This window comes from Pongo pygmaeus, chromosome 14 (assembly GCF_028885625.2).
Source record: "Pongo pygmaeus isolate AG05252 chromosome 14, NHGRI_mPonPyg2-v2.0_pri, whole genome shotgun sequence".
Taxonomy (NCBI): domain Eukaryota; kingdom Metazoa; phylum Chordata; class Mammalia; order Primates; family Hominidae; genus Pongo; species Pongo pygmaeus.
In genome coordinates this window covers 60,865,836-60,892,127 of record NC_072387.2, presented here as the reverse complement: position 1 = coordinate 60,892,127, position 26,292 = coordinate 60,865,836, and the positions used below count along the sequence as shown (strand labels likewise).

General features: G+C 39.7%; 1 long non-coding RNA gene across 1 annotated transcript; it reads left to right on the top strand.

Moving 5' to 3' along the window:
- The first annotated feature begins 5,079 nt into the window (after positions 1-5,079).
- On the top strand, positions 5,080-25,556 carry LOC134738064 (uncharacterized). Its single transcript, XR_010123587.1, has 4 exons — positions 5,080-5,103; positions 8,488-8,541; positions 9,453-9,506; positions 25,429-25,556. It is a non-coding gene; the product is annotated as an uncharacterized LOC134738064 (long non-coding RNA).
- The last annotated feature ends 736 nt before the right edge of the window (positions 25,557-26,292 follow it).

Below are 26,292 nucleotides of genomic sequence, written 5' to 3'. Positions count from 1 at the left end.
AAGTCCAGAAACCTCAGCACACTTTAGGGAATCCCAGTTTTTATCAGCAGCAAAAAAAAAAAAGAAAAATGTGTGCAATCAGTTTCTTAAACTTATTTAAACATTTGAAAAATTAGCAAATTGTGGCAAAGAGCATTAATTCTTGAGTCTTGGGAGTGTATTAGTTTGATGAGCATGTTTGTGTATTTGAAACTAAAAATATGTATCAGCTTATATTGCCACATACTGATTTTTATGGCATAATATATGGTATAGAGAACAGGTGGTCTAAAAACCAATATTTGCAAAATGCTGAATATTCAGCATGATTTTATGAAGTTGACAGATGTGGAGTGTATTCTGCATGTGTCTTAACTTACAGATGAGGAAATGAAGTTGTAGAGAGATTAAATTAGCTAAGCCAGTGGTTTGGGTGCTAGGAAGTCTTGATTTTGTAAAATATAGCCATATAATTAAAAAAAAAACCAAGAATCCAGACAAAAAGAAAACAAAATCATTCTAAACGTATAATCTACTTTAAGTTCACAAAAGGTTTTAAACATAATTTAGGCTATCCTTGACTTACCTACTTGTTTATTTCCTACCAAGGATGACCAGGAACTAGCCATTGATAGAGAAACATTCATTATTCTTACACTTTCTTTCTTTTTTCTGTGTCTTTTCACACACACACACACACACACACATACAGACAGTCTCAGAAGTACTAGTGTTGTGCCCTGAAATTGTTTGTTTAGTTCCTGTCAAAATTCCTCTGATTTTATTTTTCGTGTCCTGAAATACTGTCGAGATTAACATCCTGATTGCCTTCCAAAATATCTGACTTTATTTTTTGTATGTGCTTTTTACTCTTTGGTAGAATTCTGGATTCATTAACAGCGTCTACCATATGCTCTGACAGCTATGACCACAATGGGTGAGTTGACTGATCTAAGTGGTGAAAAATGCTGGCAGCATCAATGGCAAAAACAGCTTTTCATAAGAGAGTATAAGCATCTTTAGGTAGCGTTGTTTTTGAAGCTATGTGAAAAAAATAAGATCAGGTCAGAAGAGGGACATTTGGTACTCAAAGGTTGTTTGTGACTCTTAATAACTGGCAGCCAAAAGCCTTAGGAGACTATCAGAATGCCTGTGTATGAGACTCTATCAAGAGCAATTCAAGAGAGGAGAGAATCCTACTTGGAGAAAGAAGGTGGTAGCATTGCACAGGCAGCAGAATAGCCCTTAGCAGAAAGAACAGAGCTAAGAGACCCTGTATCTGTCCCTCACCCTTCAGAGCTGGTGCCCAAACCCAAAGCCATCATCACATTGGATGGAGCCCCTGCCTCAGGTTTAGTCACTTGATGCTATTTGAGGGGAAGCAAAGATATCTGTGACTCATGAAGAACATGAGTCACATGGTGGAGGGACTTGAGAATTAGGAAATCAAAATGGGCAAGAACGATGTGTGCCTTCCAATGGAACATGAATTTGAAGCAAATTTCAGTTCAATTTGCTGTCACACATGATGATCAGGTTCAGTAATAAAGAATTGTACTTAAATCTTGATTCATTTAACTTTCTGGAGAGTCCTAAACAATTTATATTACTAACACATAGAGACTTCTTTCTGGAGAAAAATGAAGTACCAGGTGCCAAGTAACAGATTTACATGAGAATTTTTTAGAGACAACACATAGCAATTTGTAGCACAGTCATAGCCAATTTGAGCCAAAAAAAACCCAAAAAAACAAAAAAACACGTAGTGTATGAATTTACGTTGTTTCTTCCTGTTTGCTTTTAATCCTTTGCACTGATCCCAATGAACTGACATCAGAAATCTGTGCTGGAGCTAACAATGAAAAGTGATTGATAATATATATTGGAGATGGGAGGAATTCAGGTTCGTGAAAATCAGTCTCAGAATTATTCATGGGAAAATAGTGTTCTGGACACTGATTCTAAAATTCTTTCGAAAAAGTTAGGTCTTAAGTGAGCTAAGTCATATTTACCATATCTTTCAGATTCAAGGAATTTTGATGTTCAAATACATTGGTCATATCTCCACTCCGTGTGGCAAATCTGTAATATGTTTTTACATTTGGTGTTTAGAGTAAAATACAGCACCCTTATGTAGAACTTTATAATAAGCTTCATGTGTTCAGATATCATTGGTACTTTTATAACTAATGCTGTTTCTGTTATACTCAGAAACTTCTTTCCTATCCTAAGATTACAAATATATTCACAAAAATATTTTTTTGTATTTGAATTAATTTTCTACTTTCAAATAAAACAAGTGCTGCTGTTGTTACTATTAACGTCTCCCCAGATTAGTGTTATATTCTATACACTTCATGCATTGCCAGCTTAACAATGCCTTTAACATGGCCCAAGGATGCTACAAAAGGAAATGCTGGTGTGTATGTCAAAAGACTTTCCTGGCTGGGCATGGTGGCTGACGCCTGTAGTCCCAGCACTTTGGGAGGCCAGGGCGGGTGTATCACGAGGTCAGTAATTCAAGACCAGCCTGGCCAACATGGTGAAACCCCATCTCTATGAAAAATACAAAAATTAGCCAAGCATGGTGGTGCGTGCCTGTAGCCCCTGCTATCTGTGAGGCTGAGGCAGGAGAATTACTTGAACTTGGGAGGCCGAGGTTGCAGTGAGCCGAGATCGCGCCACTGCACTCCAGCCTGGGCGACAGAGCGAGACTCTGTCTCAAAGAAAAAAAAAAAAAAAAAAAAGCAAGCGAAAGAAAAGTAATTGGAACTAGTTTGAATGGAAAACATTAAGTCTAGGAAGTTACATGTTGTCTTACTGTGTACATTTTAAGTTCTTTGGCACTGCGCTGTGTGTGAACTGAGAGTATCTTCCAGTAGGCTGTCCATTGCAACATGTGATATAAAGGAATACGATTATACATGTATATATGAATATACAAACACATCCATGCATGCATACACACACGAGAGAAAGAGATTTGTACTATTCACTGTCAGGAGCATCCATGGGAACAAGGAGTTTCCTTGAAACTATTTCTAGAGTCTTCTCAGGATGAGCTTTGTACGGAATATTCTTTTGCTTTTTGGATGGAGGTAGGAAAATGGGGAAGAACTCATAGAGGGAGGCTTATTATGTGAGTGATTGTCACCTTTCCTTTCTGTGGGAATGAGACCAAGGGAGAAGGGAATCCTGCTTGGAGCGAGAAGGAGATAGGAGGGTACAATGAGCAGAGAAACCCCAGCAAAGAAAAGAACAGAGCTAACAACCCTGGAAGTGTTTCACACCCTCCAGAGCTCTGCCATAATGCGGGGCTGACTCCCTTGGCCCATACCCACCATCACATGGGATGAAGCCCTGGCTTGAGGCCTGCAGCTACTTAGCTGTAACTCTTGGGCAGGAAAGACCACCAGGATGGGTGCAAATTGAGGAGGTGATTGGAGGTGATAGAGAAGGAGAAACTCAGATGGGATTTTAAGAAGGGGGACCTACAAACTAAAGTGGAACTGGAATTAAATGCCCTCCAAAAATGCTGTTATACATTGAGGTGTAGATACAGTTACTTAGTCTGGATGGATCGATATGTTCACAGCCTAAGATACTCACTGTTGGCATATAAAACCTCATTTCTAATAAAAAAAACAAATGCCATCTCAGGTCCATTTAGTGATATACATACGTGTGAATAATCAAAGTGTAACCGGGCAATAACTCATAGACTAACTGTAGCTATTTGTTGCAAAACGTTAGAATGACACATTGTGTCTGACTCTGACCATATTTGTCCTTTAGTCCCTATCCGAATGACCTGGCAGGAGTCATTATTGATCGACCCATCGATGACAGGTGCGTTATAAAAGATGTACACATGGCCAGGAGCAGTGGTTCACACCTGGAATCTGAGCACTTTGGGAGGCCAAGGCGGGCAGATACCCTGAGGTCAGGAGTTCAAGTCCAGGGTGGCAAACATGATGTCTTTACTAAAAATACAACAATTAGCCAGGCATAGTGGCGGGTGCCTCTAATCCCAGCTACTCGGGAGGCTGAGGCAGGAGAATTGCCCGTACCTGGGAGGTGGACGTTTCAGTGAGCCGAGACCGTGCCACTGCATTCCAGCCTGGGCAGCAGGAGCGAAACTCTGTCTCAAAAACAAGAAAAAGATGTACACACAAACACACACACAAATCAGTGACAGAGAAGGAGGCTGAGATTACTGGGATTCACTCTCAGGAGTGTTGACGGTATCACAATGTATCTTTGACACCGTTTCTTTATCGTCTCACTGTATCACGTATAGGCAACTTCCATATTTTTATAGTTGTTTAGAAAGAAAGAGAAACACACTACAGAGAGAGGCTGCCATCTGTTACTGTCTTCTCACCCTTGCTTAGTAACAGTCAAATGCCTTGGAAACTCAGATTTTCTGTATATGAGACATACTGGAGTGGGCTGTGGGAATAGAGACTCCTATTTGGAACAAGGAGAAGGTACGAGTACTTGGGGAACCGTGAAGCCCCCAGTAGAAAGGAACAAAGCTAAGAGCCTTGGAGGTGTTCTCCAGCCTCCAGAACTCTGGCACATGGAGGCTGGTGCTCCAAAGCTCCTATCACAATCATATTGGATTGTGCCCCTGTGTCAGACCTCTAGTGACTTGACTCTTTTTGTGGGTCTGGGGAGACACCCATGCTGGTTGAAAGTAAGGAGGTAATGGAGGGCCTTTGAAACAGGACATTGAATGAAATAAGAGGGCTGACTACCTCCAAACAAAAGTTGAGTTTGAAATAACTGCCACCACAAAGGCTGACACGCATTAGGACTGAGGTCATGATAAAGAAGTTTATTTAAATCTGGAAGCATTACTGTTTTCCCCAGCCTAAAATGTTGCTTGCCATCATATAAATCCTCCTTTCTAATTAAAATGTGACATTTCAGAACCAAATAGTGCTATACACATGCATGGTCAGAACTTCACTGGTTTATGTGCAGAGTAATGAAAGCTAGTTTCTCCATAAAAGTCCATTTCAAATTGTGTCTCCTGTCTGACTGTATTCTTTTATCATCCTCTAGTCCACCCACAAATGAATTGACAACAGCAAACCCAGAGGCATGTAACAATGAAAGGTGAGTTATATTTCGATAAATAAAGACACACGTATGCATAACTGTGCATAGAAGTAGTCACACACACAGGCACAGAAACAAATATATCCATCAATCCATCCATGCATCCATCCATCCCCACTTCTCTCAAGACATGTCCACTAACAAACCCATGCACACAATGGAAACATACAATACGGAGACGGATGGACATATGTGGAGTTTCTTCTAGAAGCCTGCATGGCCACGGAGAGTGGTTTTTAACAGGGTTTGCAATTCTTCTCATGGTAGCCTTTGTAGGTAACACTGCATCCTTTTCTAATGGAGTTGTATAAAAAGGAGCTGGTCATAGGAGAGCTGCGGCTTGTTGTTAGTGCATTTGTCACACTTAGTTCCTACTAAGCAGCTTCTTAAAGGACTCAGATTTCCTGAGTTTCAGAGCCTACCAGGTTGACACAAGGGAGGAGAGAATCCTATTTGCATCATGGAGGAGATAGCAGCCAACAAGGAGCAGTGAAGCCCTGGGCAAAGAATGGAGCTAATGGAACATGGACTTGTCCCTCACACTCCTGAGCTCTGTCAACATATGAGGTTGGTGCTAAAACACAAACACAGGCACACCACCTCATTGGATGCTGCTCTTCCTTAGGCCTGCTGCTACTTGCCTGTGTCTCATGGACGGGAAAGACTAGCATGATGGGTGAAAGGAAAGACGTGATGGAGAGATCCAGGAAGGGGGCCATAGATGGGATTAGAGGGATGACTGCCTACACAGTGGAGTTGAATTTAGAAGAAATTCACCCACAAAAGGCTGTCATGCATTGGTCAGCTCCGGTGGTAGAGTTTTGGTTAACTCTTGAGTCAGTGAGTCTTGGATAGGTGTAAAATGTGTGCTGTAATCTTAGAAAGTATGATATGTAGGGTAAATGGCATGGGTGATTCTAAAGAACCAAATACACACATGAATTCTGTAGGGTAGAGCAATTTACAGGCTGAAAAGTAATTGGAAGGCTGGGTGCATTGCCTCCCTCCTGTGGTCCCGGTGCTTTGGGCGGGTAAGTCGAGTGGATCACAAGGTCAGGAGTTCAAGCCTAACCTGATCAACATGGTGAAATCCTGTCTTTACTAACAATACAAAAATTAGCCAGGCATGGGGCATGCTCCTGTTGTCCCTGCTACTCGGGAGGCTGAGGCAGTAGAATTACTTGAACCTGGAAGGCAGAGTTTGTAGTTAGTTGAGATCACGCCACTGAACTCCAGTGTGGGTGACAGAGTGAGACTCTGTCTCAAAAGAAAAAAAAATAAAGAAAAAGAAAATTAATTGGAACTCCATTGAACTGAAAACGTTAAGTGGAAGTTACATGTTGTCTTACTATGTACGTTTTAAGTTCTTTGGCACTGCACCATGTGTGAACTGAGAGTATCTTCTAGTAGGCTGTCCACTGCAACATGTGACATGAATACAATTGTATCTATGCATATAAAACACACACATCCATGCATTCATACACACTAGAGAGATTGTGATTTGGGCTATTCACTGTCAGGAGCATCCATGGGAACAAGGAGTTCCCTTGAAACTATTTCCAGAGTCCTCTCAGGATGAGCTTTGTACGGAATATTCTTTTGCTTTTTGGATGGAGGTAGGAAAATGGGGAATATCTCATAGAGGGAGCCTTATTATGTGAGTGTGTGTCACCTTTCCTTTCTGTGGGAATGAGTCTGTTCTAGTAGTGTGGACCAAGGGAGAAGCGAATCCTCCTTGGAGTGAGAAGGTGATAGGAGTGGACAAAGAGCAGAGAAACCCCAGCAAAAAAAAAGAACAGAGCTAATAACCCTGGAAGTGTTTCACACCCTCCAGAGCTCTGCCATAATTTGAGGCTGACTCCCTTGGCCCATACACACCATCACATGGGATGAAGCCCTTGCTTGAGGCCTGCAGCTACTTAGCCGTAACTCTTGGGCGGGAAAGACAACTTGTTGCTGGGAATCAGGGACCCCGACCGGAGGGACTGGCTGAAGCTGTGGCAGAAGAACATAAATTATGAAGGTTTCATGGACATTTATTGGTTTCCCAAATTGATACTTTTATAATTTATCCTGCCTGTCTTTACTGCAATCTCTGAACATAAATTGTGAAGATTTCATGGACATTTATCACTTCCCCAGTCAATACTCTTATAATTTCCTATGCCTGTATTTACTTTAGTCTCTTAATCCCATCATCTTCGTAAGCTGAGAAGGTAGGTCGCCCCAGGATCCTGTGATGATTGCGTTATCTGTGCAAATTGTTTGTAAAACACGTGTGTTTGAACAATATGAAATCTGGGCATCCTAGAAAAGAACAGGATAACAGCAATTTTCGGGCAACAGAGGAGGTAACTATAAGGTCTGACTGCCTGCGGGGCCAGGCAGAACAGAGTCTTATTTCTCGGAGAAAGCAAGTAGGAGAAATATCACTGAATTCTTTTCCCAGCAAGGAGTAACCCTGGGAAAGGAATGCATTCCCAGGGACAGGTCTATAAATGGCCGCTCTGGGAGCGTCTGTCTTATGCAGTTGAAGATAAGGGATGAAATACGCCCTGGTTTCCTGCAGTGCCCTCAGGCTTGCTAGGATTAGGAAATTCCAGCCTGGCGAATTCTAGTCAGACCGGTTGTCTGCTCTGGAACCCTGTTTCCTGTTAAGATGTTTATCAATGACAATGTGTGCCCAGCGGGACATGGAACCTCATCAGTAATTCTAATTTCGCCCTGGCCTTGTGATCTTGCTCTGCCTCTCTGCCCTTGTGATCTTTTATTGACCTTTCAAGCATGTGATCTTGTAACTTACTCCCTGTTCGTACTCCCCTCCCCTTTTGAAATCCCTATTAAAAACTTGCTGGTTTTGGGGCTCAGGGGGTATTACTGAACCTACTGACATGTGATGTCACCCCTGGAGGCCCAGCTGTAAAATTTCTCTCTTTGTACTCTTTCTCTTTGTTTCTCAGACCAGCTGACACTTAGGGAAAATAGAAAAGAATCTACGTTGACATATTGGGGGCTGGTTCCCCCAATAACTAGGATGGGTGAAAACTGAGGAGATGATTGGAGGTGATAGAGAATGAGGTACTCAGATGAAATTATAAGAAGGGGACTTAAAACTAAAATTGAACTGGAATTAACTGCCCTCGAAAAAGGTTGTTACACATTGAGGTGAAGATGCAGTTACTTAATCTGGATGCATCGCTATGTTCACAGCCTAAGATATTCACTGTTGGCACATAAAACCTCATTTCTAATAAGAAAAAATTTCATCCCAGTTCAATAAGTGTACTCAAGGAATCACTCGTAGAGTTAGTGTAGCTATTTGATGCAAAACGTTAGAATTATGTGTCCTGTCTGACTCTGATCATATTTGTCCTGTAGTCCCCATCCTGTTGACCTGGTGGAAGTCATCATTGATGCAGACACCGATGACATGTGAGTTATAAAGGATGTACACACAAACATACAGACACAAACAAAACAGTGACAGAGAAAGATATTGAGATTAGTGGGATTTGCTCTCAGGAGTGTCCATGGCAATACAGAGTGTCTTGGACACAGTTCATCTTCTCACTGTAGCAACTATAGTTAAACATCCACATTTTTACAATTGTTTTGGATAAAAGAGGAACAGAGTATCCGGCTCTTACTGTCTTTTCACCATTTGTTAGTAGCAGCCAAATGCCTTGAAAAGTCAGATTTTCTGTGTATGAGACATACTAGAGTGGGCTGAGGGAAGAGAAAATCCCATTTGGAGCAAGGAAGAGGTAGGAGTACTTGGGGAATGGTGAAGTCCTCAGCAGAAAGGAACAGAGCTAAGAGACTTGGAGGTGTTCGCCAGCCTCCAGAACTCTGCCACCATGGAGGCTGGGGCTCCAGACCTTATATCACCATCATATCGGGTTGTGCCCCTGTGAAAGACCTCTAGCTACTTGATGCATTTTGTGGGGCTGGGGAGACGCCCATGCTGGGTGAAAGTAACGAGGTAATGGAGGATTTTTGAAGCAGGACATTCAATGGATTAAGAGGGCTGATTACCTAAAAATTGGAGTTGAGGTTGAAATAACTGCCACCACAAAGGCTGTCACACGTTGGGATGAGGTTGTAATGAAAAGGTTTACTTAAATCTGGAAGCATTACTATTTTCTCCATCCTAAGATGGTGGTAGCCATCATATAAATCCTGATTTCTGATAAAAAATGATATTTCAGGTCCAAATAGTGCTATACACATGAATAGTCAGAAATTAACCAGTTTATGTTTAGAGTAATGAAAGCTAGTTTTTCCCAAAAAGTAAATTTCAAATTATGTCACCTGTCTGACTGTATTCTTTTATCATCCTCTAGTCCCCACACAAGTGAACTGACAGGAGGAACCGAGGAGGCATGTATCTACGAAAGGTGAGTTATAAACAGATAAAGACACATGTATGCGTAAGTGTGCATAGAAGTATGTACACACACACAGGCACGTAAACAAACCTATCCATCCATCTATACACACTTCTCTCAACACACGTACACAAACAAACCCATGCACACAATTGAATCTTAAAACAAGGAGACGATGGACATTTGTAGAATTTTCTCTCAGGAGCCTGCATGGCCATACGGTGTTTTTTAACAGGGTTTCCAATTCTTCTCATTGTAGCATTTGTAGGTAACTTTGCATCCTTTTTTGATGGAGTTATATAAAGAGGAGCAAGTCATAGAAGGTTGCTTCTTCCTGTTAGTGTATTCATCACCCTTAGTTCTTAGTAAGCAGTTTTTTAAGGGACTCAGAGTTCCTGAGTTCGAGAGCCTACCAGAGTGGCCCAAGGGAGGCGAGAATCCTATTTGTAACATGGAGGAGATAGCAGCAGACAAGGAGCAGCGGAGCCCTGGGCAGAAAGGAATGGAGCTAATGGAACATGGACTTGTACCTCACTGTCCAGACCTCTGTCAACATGTGAGGTTGGTGTCCAGACCCAACCCCAAACCCACCAGCTCATTGGATGCAGCCCTTCCTAAGGCCCACAGCTACTTGCCTGTGTCTCATGGACAGGAAAGACTAGCATGATTGGTGAAAGAAAGGACATGATAGATGGTTTTCACAGGCATGTTCAGACTTCTACTGGAAATAAATCATAAAAAATGTAAGTTATAGGGAAAACCTGATGCAAGTTAATTATAGTGTAATGCTCAAGAAAATTTACAAAATTAATTAGATGTTACAGAAGCCATAAAAAGATTGTGTTTAATCAGTGACCAATTTTTAAAGAGGTTCTTTGTGCTACGTATTAGCACTTCTTTTGCAAGGAAACATCAAGGTTGTGAATTCTGTAATTGCTCATTAAGCAGTATTGAATATGTAGTATTGATTTTTTAAGCCAGTAAATAAAAATTTTCTCTATTCATTTTACAGTACAGTGGAGGCATGGGTGAATTAAAATGTATTTCTAATATGTAGATAGGTTTAATTTTTATATAGTCATTTAATTGTTTAATTAATTGGCCATTGAAAAATGAGTCTTTGTTAATTGTTGGAATTTACTTACTGAACTTATGTGGTAGGATTTGCATACCCTCACCCATTACATATGTGTATATTTGATGTTTTATTTTTATGGAAAAACTACTTTTGGTGCAAAAATTGTTTTAGCTAATAGTGTCAAAAAAAGAGAAAATCACGTGGTGTTTATATGGCCGTGTACCTTTTTACTCCATGAGTACTGCCTTCAGTGAAATGACAATAACTCATGTAGCGTCCTTCAACAAAAAGTGAGGTCTAAATAAATTAAAAGCTAGATGTAAACATATGTATGTAAATATGCACATAGACACACACACACGAAAGCATACATGTACAGAAGAGAGATTCAGATTTGGCAAGTTCATTGTCTGGAGCATCCATAAGAATACAGAGTGTCTTAGACATTGTTTTCTAAAGTCTAATTACTGTAGTATCTGCAGTTACCTTTCTATCCTTTTTGGATCTAGTTGGATAAAAAAGGAACAGGTCATAAGAGCAATGCTTCTTATTCCTGTTGCATTGGTCACTCTTATTTAGCAGTAGCCAAAAACCTTAGGAAAATATGAGTGAACCAAGAGAGGAGACAGTCCTATTTTTAGCATGGAGGAGGGAACAGTGGGCAGGGAGCTGAGGAGCTCTCAACAGAAAAGAACAAAGCTAGTAGAACCCTGGTCTCTTCCTCTATTACTACATGAGGTTATTGTCCCAAAGGCAAACCCACCATCAGATTGGATGGAGCCCCTGCCTTAGGTCTGCAGTTACTTAACCGTATCTGAGGGGCAGAAAAGACATCCATGATTGGTGAATAGTTATTGGTATTTGAACTTGAGAAGGCAGAAAATTACAAGTGCAAGCAAGGTGGGTATTTACAAACTGAAGTTGAACTTATGTAAATTTTGCCAGAAATGGTAACTTGGGGATTAGGGTTAGGAGTAAAGAAATGTATATAAACTTGACTCATTAAGTTTTTTTCCACAGGCCTAAGAATTTCATTACAAACATCTGAAACCTCATTTCTAGAGAAAAGTTAAATACCAGGTTTCAAATAAATAACTGATTAACATGTCAATTTTTAGGGTAACTAGATTATAAATTGTAGAGTAATTATTACTCATTTGTATCAGAAAAATAAGTCTAGGAAGACATGTGGAGTCTAACTGTGTTCATTTTTAATCATTTAGCTATTACCCCATTGAACTAAAAAGAGTAATCTGTGGTAGAGTGATCAATATATTGGGAGAAAGAAAAGAGGGAGATAGTGAGATTGGTAAGATTCACTCACAAATGAAGTAATAAAGAACTGTACTTAAATTTTGCTTCACTAGGCTGTTTGTTAAGGCCCCAAAGCTTTTTTACATTATATAAGGCTTTCTTTTAGGGAAAAAAATGATATATTAGTACTAGATTCCAAATAATTAATTGACATATACATTTTCAGAGTTCAACCAGTTTATAAATGCAGTAGAACAATTGTACATAACTTCAACAAGAAAAGCAAGTCTCTGAAGTCGCTTGATCTGGCATGTACATTTTTAATCCTTAGCACTGACCCAGATAAAATGACATCAGTAGTCTTTCACTACTTTGATATATCTGCTATAACTCACCTTTCAATGGTGGTGTCGTTGAAGACAACTGATGTTATTAATCTGGGTCATTGCTAAAGAATATATCTATATACACACAAACACACATATACACACACACGTGAATATATGTATGTGTGTAGATATATAGGTATATCCTTTATATATATATTTAGTATATATAGATACCTACATACATGTATGTGTGTATATGTATGAACATATCTATATACATATATTTATATGTGCATATATAGATATATACATATCTTTATGTACATATATAGATATATACATATCTTTATGTACATAGATGTATCTATATAGATACATTCTATAGCACTGACCCCAATTACTAACATCAGTAGTCTTTTTTATATATATACTTTAGCATATAGACATGCATGTATATGTATAGATACGTATATGTAGATATATTTTTTAGCATGTATGTATACATATACAGTATATATGTACACGTGTGTGTGTATACATGTATACCTTATTTTATTGTGCTTTACTTTATTGCCCCTCAGATACTACTTTTTTATAAACTGAAGGTTTGTAGCAACCTTGCATTGAGCAAGTCTCTTGGTTTCATTTTTCCAACAGCATGTGCTCACTTTGTGTCTCTGTGTCACATTTTGGTAATTCTTGCAATATCTTAAACTCTTTTTTTGAGACAGACTCTCGCTCTGACACCCAAGCTGGAATGCAGTGGCACGATCTCAGCTCACTGCAACCTCAGCCTCCCGGGTTCAAGCGATTCTCCTGCCACAGCCTCCTGAGTAGCTGGGATTACAGGCACCTACCACCACGCCCGGCTAATTTTTATATTCTTAGTAGAGGCGGGGTTTCACCATGTTCGTCAGGCTGGTCTCAAACTCCTGACCTCGTGATCCGTCCGCCTCGGCCTCCCAAAGTGCTGGGATTACAGGCGTGAGCCACCGCGCCCAGCCTATTTTAAACTTTTTTATTGTTATCCTATCTCTTATGATCTGTGATCAGTGATCTTTGATGTTACTATTGTAATTGTTTGGGGGCAACATGAACATGAACCATGCTGATTAAGGACAACTACCTTAATCGATGCCGTGTGTTTTTTGACTGCTCCACCGAGTAGCCATTCCCCATCTGTCTCCCTCTTCTTGGGCCTCCCTATTTCCTAAGACACAACAATATTGAAAGTAGGCCATTTAATAAGTCTATGAGGGTTTCTTAGTGTCCTAGTGAGAGGAAGAGTCACAAGCCTCTCACTTTAAACTAAGAGCTAAAAATGATTGTGAGGAAGGCTAGACTTCTTGCACCAGTCAGACAAGTTGTGAATGCAAAATACATGTATATATTCTCGAAGAAAATTAAGACTGCTACTCCAGTGAACATACAAATGATGAGGAAGCAAAACAATCTGATTGCTAATATGGAGAAGGTTTTAGCAGTCTGGATAGAAGATCAAAGCAGCCATAGCATTTCCTTAAGCCAAAGCCTAATCCAGGACAAGGCCCCCTCTCTCTACAATTCAGTGATGGCTGAGAGAGGTAAGTAAGTTGCAGAAGAAAAGCTTGAAGCTAACAGGTTGGTTCATGAAGTTTAAGGAAAGAAGCCATCTCCATAACATAAAAGTACAAGGTGAAACAGCAAGTGTTGTTATCCAGCAGCAGCAAGTTATCCAGAAGATGTAGCTGAGACAGTTGATGAAGGTGGCCACACAAAACAACAGATTTTCACTGTAGACAAGATAGCCTTTTATTGGAAGAAGATGCCATCTAGGACTTTTATATTTAAAGAGAAGTCAATGCATGGTTTCAAAGCTTCAAAGCACAGGCCGATTCTCTTTTAGGGGCTAATGAAGCTGGTGACTTTAAGTTGAGGCCAATGATCATTGACTGTTCTGAAAATCCTAGGGCCCTTACGAGTTATGCTAAATCAAGCAAGATGGGTAACTAGAGATGCCTTGTGCTCATCTCCCCTACAAGAAAACCTAGGCAACAAATACACATCTAAGGTCTGATTAGAGTATCAAAGGGATAGTCCTGGAGTGCAAAGGAGTGAAGACACACCTGTGGTGACTGGAAGGCCCCACAGCATGGAAGCACTCAGCCTCTGCAGCCCCTTCTCCCTGACCTGGGTTGAATTGGCCCAGAGACAGGAAGGACTTCTCATTGCAGGGTGAAGGTAAGCAGAAGATCCCCACCAACCCCACTGCCATCACAAACACAGAGTCTTAAGGAAAATCTCTCAGTATTTGCAAGCCCTGAGGCCAGTGTGGAGTACTGCCAAGAATTTACACAGCTGCATGTCCTGGACTAGGAGTACAAGGTGAAGGCTTCCCACCCCCAGAGACCTAAGCTGCAGCAACACAGCACCATCTTGAGACCAGAGTCATCTCTTGAGTGTGCCCTCCTCTGGGGGCCAGTAGCCATTGTGCCTCTCCAGCACTGGAGCTTTACCTTCAGTATACTAAGCCCACATGGGTGGGTTAAAGCCACAACCCCAGGTGTGTGGAGGTTGGTCCTAGGATTGACAGTAACTCAAGTCCTGAAGATCAGGGAGATCAACCCCCACCACTACACTTCCAGACAGAGGAATAATCTGCAGTCCCATCCAGGGTGAACTCACCCTTGAGCTAGCCAAACCACTACATGCCCTCTCTCAAGTGGGAACATCCCCTAAGCCACTAAGCAGCTGATATACCCCAAGGTCAACAGACTATGAGTCCATGCTCAGGACCTGAGAAACAGCCCTGCAGGCCTCATCCACCACAGACATGCTCCTGACCTGCCCAGCCGCCCTCTGCCCTTAATAAGGGCCTGAGAAGCAGTCCCACAGGCTGCCGCGAGCAGGCACAGCACTGAGTGGGCCTCGAACCTGTGTCTCAGACCTGAGAAACAAGCAGCTGTGTGTGCCTGAGTCTCAGGGCTGAGAAACAACCCTGGGAGCTTACTCTGGCCAGCATACCCTGAAGCCAACTAAGCAGCCACATACCTATGTCCCAGCTTGAGGAACAGCCCTGTAGGCCACCCCCTCAGAAACACTCCCAGGCCAGCTAAGCAGCTGTGCAACCTTTCATGAGCCTGAGAAACATTCCTGTACCCGTTCCCAGCAGATGCACCTCCAGACCAGCCAGTCAGCCATGAATGCCCATGTCCTGGACCTGAGAAAGAGCCCCATGGGCTACTCCCAGAAGACATGCCCCTAGGCCAGCCGAGCAGCCTTGTGCCCACATCCTGGGTCATAGAAGCAGCCCCCTGGGCTTCCCCTGGCAGGCACTACCCAGGCCAGCTGAGCAGCAGTGTGCCCACATCCTGAGCTAGAATAGCCCTATGGACTACCCCCAGCAGACACACATCCAGGACAGTTGAGAAGTTATTTGACTGTATCCCAGGCCAGAGAAACACCCCCTCTTGGCCAGCCCTGGCAAAGATGCCTTTGGTCCAGCTTAGCAGCCGTGCAGCTCTGTATTTGGCCCATGAGTTTCCCCCAGCAGACTGGCCTCGGGCCAGATGAGCAGCTGTGTACCCACATACCAGGCATGGGAAACAGCCCTTCAGGCCACTCCTGGAGTGTGTGCTTTCAGGCCAGGCAAACAGCTGTGTGCCTGCATCCTGGGCTTGAGCAACTGCCCTGTAAGCCACATCTGGCGGCATGCCCTGGTTGAGCAACTGCATCCCCATGCTCCTGGCCAGAGTAACAGCACCATGGCCAGCCCCACAAAGCCATACTCCAAGTTTTCTGACCCACTGTATGCCTACACACACCCCTAACCTGAGAAACGGTCCAGTGAGCCCACCCCTGGGAAAGCTGCACCACCATCATCACAAACTTCCTTAGCCTAGGCCACTGAGAAACTTGCAAATGTTACTAGTGTGGATCACAGCTGAATAAACTATATGGAGACTACACTTTACTGCATCCATGTAGAACCAAGGCCGATATACCCCGATGAACTGACACCCAAGACCCATTCATACAAATAAATTCATACAAGTAAACCTACTCCATAAAATTGGAAAAGGTGACTTTTTCACCAGATGCATAGAAATCAACATAGAAACACATCAACCATGAAAATGCAAGAAAACAGGTCACCTACAAAGGGAAATAATAATTATCTAGTAATGGACCACAATCATAAACATATGAAATGCCAGAAAAAGAATTCAAAAAATAATCTTAAGGAAACTCAGTGAGATAGAGGTGATACAGATAGACAAGTCAATGAAATCAGGAAAACATGATTTGAATGAGAAATTCAGTAAAGATAGAGATATCATAAAAAGAACCAAACAAGCCCTAAGAGCTAAACAGTTCAACAGAAGGAATGAAAAATACAATCAATGACTACAGACAAGAACAAGCAGAAGAAGTCATTTCTGAACTTGAAGAGAAGTCTTTTGAAATAACACAGCCAGACAAAAAAGAATAAAAAATAATGAAAAAAGCCTACAGGATTTATTGGACACCATTAATTTGAACAAATATTCCTAGTATGGGCATTCTAGAAGGAAAAGTGAAGAGAAATGTGAGGAAAACATATTTAATAAAATGATAGCATAAAACTTCCCAACTCGAGAGAGAGAGCTAGACATCTAGTTCTAGGAAGATCAAAGAACCCCAAATACATTCAACCGAGACACAAAGACAAAGATTTTTTAAGATAACAAGAGACAAGCGTGAAAACGCTTATAATGGAATTCCCAATTGACGAACAGCTGATTTCCTGGCAGAAACCTTAGGCTGGAAAAGAATGGGATGATATATGCAAAGTTCTGAAAGAAAAAAAAAATCTTTCAACCAAGAATATTATACCCAGTGCAGCTATCTTTTACAAATGAAGAAGACATAAAATCTGTGACAGATAAACAAAAACCAAGATAATTCATCACCACTAGATCAGCCTTACCAGAAATGCCCAAGGCAGTCTGACTTCTGGAAGTAAAAAGATGATAACCACCATCATAAAAACATGTAAAACTTTAAACGTCACTGGTAGAGTCGATACATAAAAGAGAAAGAGAAAGGGATGAAACCTTATCACTACAGAAAACTACCCAACTACAAAAGTAAACAGAGAGGCAGAAAGGAACAAAACATATACAAACCAACCAGAAAACAATAAAATGTCGCAAGTAACTCCTCACCTACCAATAATAACTTTGAATGTTAATAGATTAAATACCCCAAGAAGGATATAGACTTGCTGAGTGGATTAAAAAATAAGACCCGACCGGGCACAGTGGCTCACGCCTGTAATCCCAGCACTTTGGGAGGCCGAGGCGGGTGGATCACGAGGTCAGGAGTTCGAGACCAGCCGGGCCAATATGGTGAAACCCCATCTCTACTAAAAATACAAAAAATTAGCCGGGCGTGGTGGCGGGCACCTGTAGTCCCAGCTACTCGGAAGGGTGAGGCGAGAGAATGGCATGAACCCGGGAGGCAGAGCTTGCAGTGAGCTGAGATCGTGCCACTGCACTCCAGCCTGGGTGACAGAGCGAGACTCTGTCTCAAAAAATAATAATAATAAAAATAAGACCCAACTGTATTTTATCTAAAAGAAACTCACCTTACCTGTAAAGAAGCATATAGACTGATAATGAAGGGATGGAAAAAGATATTCCATGCAAATGGAAGCCAAAAGTGAGCAGGAATAGCTATACTTACATCAGTCAAAACAGACTTTAAGTTAAAAACCATAAAAAGTGACAAACAAGATTATTATGTAATAAGGGTTCAATTCAGCAAGAAATAGAACATAATTGTAATATGTGTATAATGTAATTGTAAATATGTATGCACTCAACACTAGAGCACCCAGATATATATAGCAAATATTACTAGATCTAAAGAGGGAGCTAGACCCCATTGCAATAAGAGTTGGGCACTTCATTATCCCACTCTCAGCACTGGACAAATCATCTAGATGGAGAATCAACAGAGAAACATCAGACTTAAACTGCACCATAGACCAAATGGACATAACAAACATTTACAGAACGTTTCACCTAACAGCTGCAGAATGTACATTCTTTTCATCAGCACATGGAACATTATCCAAGATAGACCATACGTTAGGCCACAAACCAAGTCTCAACAAATTTTTAAAAACTGAAATTATATCAGGTATCTTATCTTACCACAATGGAATAAAACTAGTCATCCATAACAAGAGGAACATTCAAAACTATACAGATATATGGAAATAAAACAACACGCTCTTGAGTGACAAGGAGTGAAGAAAGGAATTAAGAATGAAATTTAAAAATTCCTTGAAACAACTGTAACTAGAAACACAACCTACCAAAACATAAGGGACACAGCAAAAGCAGTATTAGGAAGCATGTTCATAGCAATAAATGCCTGGATCAAAAAACTAGAAAAATTTCCAATAAATCACCTAACAATTCTACCACAAGAAACTGGTATGGTAAGAACAAACCGAATCCCAAATTATTAAAAGGAAATGAATAATAAAGACCAAACAGAAATAAACAAAATTGAGGCAAAATTTACAAAAGGTTAACAACAAAAAGCAGGTTTAAAAATATCAACAAACCATTAGCTAGACTAATTAAGAAGAAGAGAAGACCCATATAAATAAAATCAGAAAGAAAAATGAGACCTCACAACAGATATGACAGAAATAAAAAGGATTATTAGAGACTATTATGAACAACTCTACAATAAATTTGAAAACCTAGAGGAAGTGGATAAAATCCTCGACCCATACAACCTGCCAAGACTAAACCAAGAAGAAGTAGAAAACCTGAACAGACCAAAAAGAAGTAATGAGATTGAATCAGTAACAAAAAGGCCTTCAACAAAGTCCAGGATCTGATGACTTCACCACTTAACTCTACCTGCTTTTAAAAATGAACTAATGTCAATTCTTACACTATTTCAAAAAATTAAAGCAGAGGAAAGTCTTCCTAACTCATTCTACATAAGTAAACTATAGTTGATAAAGTAGTGGTAGGATTTGAGAGGATTCGCTCCAATTTTGAAAACAGTTCTACTGTGGGTAAGATGCTATCAAATGGGATCACATGTTACAGAGAAATCACTTGTGAAAGGAAGAGTCATTTGATACAGTGAAGTTCGTTGTTGTCTTCTTTTAAGAAATTGCCTCAGCCACCCCAACCGTTGGCAACCACAGCTCTGATCAGTCAGCAGCCATCAACATGGAGGCAACGCCCTCCACCAGCAAAAAGATTATGACTTGCTAAAGGCTCAAGTGATCGTTAGCATTTTTTTAACCAATAAAGTAGTTTTACTTTAAGGTATGTACATAATTTTTTTTGACATAATGTCGTTGCACACTTAACAGACTACAGTGTAGTATAAACATAACATTTATATGCACAGGGAAACCAAAACATTTGTGTGAGTCACTTAATGCAGTTTTTGCTTTATTGCAGCGGTCTGGAATGAAACCCACAATGTCTTTGTGATATGTCTATACACATTTATGTATTCTATAACTGTATACATATTCTTTTAATTACCTTTATATACATATATAGAAAGAGACAGAGAGAAAAGAAGAGAAAAATATGCAAAATTCAGTGTTGGGAGTATCCGTGAGAATAGTTTCTGGTTAATGACTGTAATTTTCTTTCTTAAATGTTAGGTCTTCCAGTGAGCTGTCATGTTTACTATATCCTTTAGATTCATGGAATTCTTGTTATTCAAATAAATTCTTCATCTCTGTTTTGTGTAGCAAATATCTAATGATATATTTTTGCATTTTTTTGGTGGCTAAAGTGTGTCAGAACGACTTTCCAGGTTTGAAGATTATGAAAATGCTGAATATGTCGCTTCATATGAGTAAGTCAGTTTGAAGTTTGAAAGGAGGGAGCCATTGATGGATCTCTTTTCTTTAGTTGAACAGGGCTTACGCTGAGGCACAAAGGAAAAAGGGAAACTACGGGAGGATATCAAAATGTATGGGTGTGTGGGTGGGAGAGTACACCATATTTCCTCCAACTGAATTCTTAGACAAGTATTATTTTGAAAAAAAAATTCCATCCATTCAGGAATAAATGTTCTTCTAGCTTGAAAATGTAAAAAGTATCCTTAGAAGAAATTAACTTCATTAGAAGTTTTTTTTTTTAAAGAAAACAGGAATGCAGAATGCTACTTACTCATCAGTAGTGAACCTTTCTTATTTTTACTGGATATTGTGTGATTCCCAGTTTTGTAGATTTCACCTATGAGCAAGTGGTATTGATAGCAAAAGCAAACATGTTTTGCTGACTAAAGACCTCTTTATGCTCATTGGGATTTTGTTATTATTTGTTTCTAATCTCACTAGAGTACTGAGTACTTCCTATTGCACTGACCTGAAGGCATTTTACCATGTACTCACTGTAACGAAACAATACATTCTTAAACTGGCTTGTGTCTGAACTGCAGACATATTCAGGAGATTTTTCTTCTGCTGCTTTCTTGCCCAGTTGTATAACCATTCACCAGCTTATGTCAATGTTGGAGAGGAAGTACTGCCGTAGAGGAAGTTAACTCATCATGGTTATAAGCTGTTGGTGTCTAAACAAAGATTACATGGGAAACAGAGGGCAAATACAAATAGTTCTTCAAATTACCCTGAGTTTTCACTTTCTAGAAATTTTTATCATGGGCCATCAATGAAGAATTCACGGCACCACTTAATTAAACTGTGTGTCTGCATACTAGCTATACATTTTCTGTAATGGAGCTGCCCAGGGCTGAGGCAAAATTAGACTGATTGAGCAAGGCAAGCATTTCCTTTTTCTTTCCCCACTCCAAACAAAAGAAAGCAGGTTTTTGTTTTGTTTTATTTTTAAGTTACAGAGTCTCATTGCATAAATATAGGAGGAATTGGCAGTAGTCCCTGCGAGAAACACTGGTGTTTCATACCAGGGGGATGATCTTGGATTTATAGTAAAAGCTGGCATCAGTGCTTGGCTTTGACATCATATATTCATTCATCTGATAGTCAGGAAGTCACTAAACCTCTTTTAGTTTTAGATTATTCAAATGTGAACTGGTTATAATGCTATCTATGTAGTGGATATTGTATTGTAGAAAATTAGTAATAAAACTAAAATAACATGCAAAAACACTTTGAAAACTCTAGCTCTGTGAATAGATTTTGTGCGAAAAACTGAAAATAACATAAGAGTTTATTAAAGGAAAATCAGAAAATCCAATCAACAAATCTACCCACATGTAGTCATTCTTAAACTTTGATACATGCACTTCTAAGTTCTTTAAGCATATACATTTTTTGTTTACAGATATGAAACCATACTTATATTCTTTTGTAAATAACCTTATTACTTAATGACATCATGTCTGTATTTTCTTGTTAATGTATATTCATGTGCACTTACAACATTATTTGTAATAGTTTTGTAATACTGCATGGTGTAGATGTGCTATAATTCATTTAATAGTCTGATATTGCTGAACAATTAAGTTTTTTACAAGTTTTTACTGTTATAAAAAATGAATATATTTGAGGCTAAATCTTTGCATATTGTTGGTTATTTGCTTATTATAAATTCTCAGAAGTGGAAATCCTGTGTCAAAGGGAATGATTGTGATGCTGTTGATATTGATATGTGCTTGAACATCAAGATGCAAAAGTGTACCTTTCTCCTCTCCCATACTTAACACTAGCCGTCATTGATTTCTTTGATATTAGTAAATCTATTTGTTCTAATGCACATTCAGTAACATACCTTCATTTATGCTTTTTTCAGTTAATGTTTCACCATTTCCAAACTACCTTTGCCCAGTTAAAATTGGGGTGTTTTTCTGTCTTCGGACTGAAAAGTTAAATCTATTGATCCTTTTTCTATTTTATGTAATATAAGTAATTTCTCCCAGGTTGTCTTGCTTTTCACTATATAAAAGTGTTGAATCTTTGTATAATCAAATGTACCTATACTTTTCTTTGTGATTTATGCCTTTAATGTTATTCTCAGAAAGTCCTTCTCTACCCCAAGATTTGAAATATATTCACCAAGATTTCTGTTTTGAACTTATTTTCTTCATTTAAATATCGCTGCCCTGAATTTACTTTGTCTTAAGGCATAAAGTGTAGAAATTTACTTTTCTCCTGTGTGACTAATAGTTTTCACAGCATCAAAATATCATCCCCCTGTATTGTCCTTACCCTGTTTTAGTGATCTAGAGTGAGAGCAGGAAGACCAGAGAGTCAGTACAGTGTTTTCATTGCTTTGCATCATGACCATCTCCCTACCGCCAGAGTCTGTACCAGAGAAAAATGTGTCCAGTGGGAGAGACAGCACCTGCCCTCGATACAAATCCCATTTCATTAAAAATGGTCTTGTTAGTGTCATGTAGCTTCCACCTTCTATTGATAAAAAATAAGTCATGGTCATGGTTAATATTTGTGCTTTGAATTCCACTTTGATATTAATATTGGAACTTTTAGTGTTTTAAGGTTTAGTATCTGATGTCTTTTTCTCTTTTCTTTTCTCTTTTTTTTTTCTGAGACGGCGTCTCACTCTGTGGCCAGGCTGGAGTGCGCCGGCATGATCTTGGCTCACTGCAACCTCCACCTCCCGGGTTCAAGCCATTCTTCTGACTCAGCCTCCCGAGTAGCTGGGACTACAGGTGTACACCACCACGCCCAGCTAATTTTTGGTATTTTTAGTAGAGATGGGAGGTCGGCTCGGATGGTCTCGGTCTCTTGACCTCGTGATCCGCCCGCCTAAGCCTCCCAAAGTGCTGGGATTACAGGTGTGAGCCACCGCACCCGGCCTCTATCTCTTTATTTTTAAACTGTCATTTAAATTTAGTTTTTGTCTCTTGTGTATAGCATGTAATGCCTTTGATTTTAAAGTTATCTGAGTGTATTTCTCAATATGGAATATGAGAGGAATATGTTTGTATTTATGATTTCTGGTATGCTTGGCTTTATTGTCTTTTTCTTTATGAAAAATACTTTGATATTTTCTTTTTAAATTTGTCTATATTTTGCTAGTAATTGATTTGTTTTTATCCCTTTCATTTTTTACTGATATGCAAGTCAGAAGCCCATTTCTAGTCCATCAGTTTATATTTAAATATTTAGAAAACATAATTATACCATTTTTCTCCATCAATATCGAGAATAAAACTGGACTTGTATCTGTAGAAGATAAGAAATGCAATCTGCCTTTACTTCTATCTTCTTCCAAATCTTGAATCCTAGTGTAAGAATGCCTAAAATTTAAATCAATACTATTATTGATAATTTTATATTATCTTTACTTTTAGAATCATTTATTTACATTTTCACCTACTACATTTTTATGCTACATTAACAGTTGTTATTTAGACTTACTTCTGAGTTTATATTATTTACCATCTTTTCTCTATAAGTCATGTTCCTTATTGCTATGTTCTTCATTTTGATTCATCGCTCAGCTGACTCAAGCACTTTGAGTAATTATTTTTAGGAAAGGAACATAGAGGCTATGCTTTGAGTTGCTGCATGTTGGAGTGTCTGTCTGTTGCTCTCAAATGTGAACAGTACTTTTCCTGGATATGGATATACTGAGTCATAGTTATTTCCCTGCAAACTCTGCATGTAACTGCTTGAAGCTGCATTTACATAGTACACTTTTTTAACCAAAAAAGTCTCAATTGTGTATTTACTTGGTACAGTTTCAGGGGACACTGAAACAGATTGAAGGGGCTAAAGCCACCCAAGCCACTCCTTCATGCCTTCATGATCTGTCAGGCTTGGTTCTATATGGTGATATTGTCAAGTGAATTCAGATTGATGACATTTCCTTGATACCCAGAGGTCCAGTAGACTGTGTGGGATCAGAGGTTCTTGTAAAAAGAGAATGGCAACTTCCGGAGAGAATTCGCCTCTTTTGGCCAACTGATCCTCTTTCTACATCAGCCTTAACTTTCTAAGCCTGGGTAGAGGTGGTGGGTCCAGGTGGATGAGGGGAAGATTAGAAGGATTGGGGATTTCCTTTATCTCAGGTTAACCTAACCTCATTCATCAAAGGCCAATTTTGTTTTTTTTAACTTTTATTTTAGGTTTGGATGTACATGTGAAGGTTTGTTACATAGGTAAACGTGTGTCAGGTGGTTTGTTTTACATATTATTTCATCACCCAGGTATTAAGCTCAGTAGCCAAATAGTGATCCTTTTTGCTTGTCTCTTTCCTCCTACCCTCCCCGCTTAGGTAGACCCCAGTGTTTGCTTCCCTCTTTGCGTTCTTACGTCCTTATCACTTAGCTACCACTTACAGATGAGAACATTCAGTATTTGATTTTCGCTTTCTGCACTAGTTTGCTAAGGATAATAGCCTCCAGCTCCATCCACGTTCCCACAAAAGACAGGATCTCATTTTTTTTTTTTTTTTTGAGACGGAGTCTCTCTCTGTTGCCCAGGCTGGAGTGCAGTGGTGCAATCTCGGTTCACTGCAAGTTCTTCCTCCCGGGTTCACGCCATTCTCCTGCCTCAGCCTCCCGAGGAGCTGGGACTACAGGCGCCCGCCACCACGCCCAGCAAATTTTTTTTGTATTTTTAGTGGAGATGAGGTTTCATCATGTTAGCCAGTGTGGTCTCGATCTCCTGACCTTATGATCTGCCCGCCTCAGCCTCTGAAAGTGCTGGGATTACAGGCGTGAGCCACCATGCATGGCCGATCTCATTCTTTTTTATGGCTGCATAGTATTCCATGGTGTATATGTACCACATTTTCTTTATCCAATCTGCCATTGATGGGTACTTGTGTTGATTCCATGTCTTTGCTATTGTAAATAGTGCTGCAGTGAACATTCACATGCATGTGTCTTTACAGTAGAATGATTTATATTCCTCTGGGTATATACTAGGTAATGGGATTCCTCAGTCAAATAGTAGTTCTACTTTTAGCTCTTTGAGGTGTCTCCATACTGCTTTTTACAATGGTTGAACTAATTCACGCTCCCATCAACAGTGTGTAAGTGTTCCCTTTTCTCTGCAACCTTGCCAGCACCTGTTGTTTTTTGACACTTTAATAATAGCCATTCTGACTATTGTCTGTTGTGAAATGGCATCTCATTGTGGTTTTGATTGGCATTCCTCTAATCTGTGATATTGAGCTTTTTTTCGTATGCTTCTTGGCCACATGTATGTCTTCTTTTGAGAAATGTCTGTTCATGTCAAAGGCCAATTTTGGCAGTGCCCCAGTTCTCCTCAGTATCTGTCCTCTTTTTTCTCCAATCTTAGGCACAGGCTGTGATGTGAGCATTGTCTTAGGATTCATGCCTCTCGGGGTGAAATTTGAGTCCTGTGTTGGAGGCTTCAGTATGACAGAAACTTCCTGAAGGCTTCAGTAGGACAAAAAATTGTTCCTCATCAGCTACCTTGTCTTCAGCCATAAGGTAAAATGAGGCATTACTGGAGGTTCCATCAAACAGATTCTCCTTTCTTGGATTAATGGAAGGAGCCCAGTCTTTCAGGTGTTTCTCCTTTCAAGTGTATCTTACTAAAATGTCTTATCTCTGCAGTTCATATGCCACCTCAAATGTAACTGTCACTAATGTGTATCTGTTCACTAGGTGTCTAGTTTGAAAGAGATGACAAGAGCATTATTTACTCCATATGCTCATCCCTGAAATACCTTATTTTATTGCTGTGGAAACTGAGATCTGGCCAAAGTTTGATGACTTGCCCAGGCTGGCATTAAAATACAGTTCTCTTCTACCCCTCTTTTCTTTTTTCATGCTATATTCCTTGAGTTGATGACCAGAAGTTTAAGCTTAGTATTGCCATAAAGTTGGAGTTGGGGCTTTGCATGCAATGGAAATATTACTAAACATCCAAAGTTTACTGTCTTACTCACATATATTCTGGATAGGAAAGTAAAATGCTCATGGAGCGGAAAAGATAAAATTTTAATTATTAGTAAAAAGCATTTTGTTATACAACTTCTGAATAATTTTCTTTTAAAATTGTATTTATAAAGGCCTTTGTTTTTTGGTTAAATTTATAAGTTAGAAGAAATCTCATTAATTTTATTTTTGCTTCTTTTTGCAGCAGCAAGATTAAGAAAATCGTTCATTCAATTGTGTCATCCTTTGCAGTTGTGTA